Below are 551 nucleotides of genomic sequence, written 5' to 3'. Positions count from 1 at the left end.
ACCCCTCAGCGAGACGGTGGTCTACACTCCGCCTACTGGTGTGTCTTTGGTTGTGTGTTTGTTTGGTTGGTTGGTTGGTGTGTCATTGTTTGTTTGTTTGTGTGTTTGTTGTGTGTTTGTTTGTTTGTGTGTTTGGTGTGTCTTTGTTTGTTTTTTGTTTGGTGTGTCTCTGTTTGTTTGTTTGTTTGTTTGGTGTGTCTTTGTTTGTTTGTTTGTTTGTTTGGTGTGTCTTTGTTTGTTTGTTTATCTGTGTCTTTGTTTCTTTGTTTGTTTGGTGTGTGTTTGTTTGTTTGTTTAGTGTGTGTTTGTTTGTTTGTTTATCTGTGTCTTTGTTTATTTGAGTAAAGGGAAGCAGTGGTTGTTGGGTGGTATTCTGCTTTGATTTGCTCCTTCTTTCTTATCAGACATCTGATCTATCATCACTAATATTATTTCTCCTTCTTCTTTTATTTGACGTAATCTTCGGCACTTACAGATGACACGATTGTCACAAGTGCCGTAAAATTCTAACTGAATTTTTTTTTTAAAGAGAGGACACCCACACAATAATT

This window comes from Aplysia californica, unplaced genomic scaffold (genome assembly GCF_000002075.1).
Source record: "Aplysia californica isolate F4 #8 unplaced genomic scaffold, AplCal3.0 scaffold00364, whole genome shotgun sequence".
NCBI lineage: Eukaryota > Metazoa > Mollusca > Gastropoda > Aplysiida > Aplysiidae > Aplysia > Aplysia californica.
The sequence above is the reverse complement of the archived record's forward strand: the minus strand, read 5'-3'. Positions refer to the sequence as shown.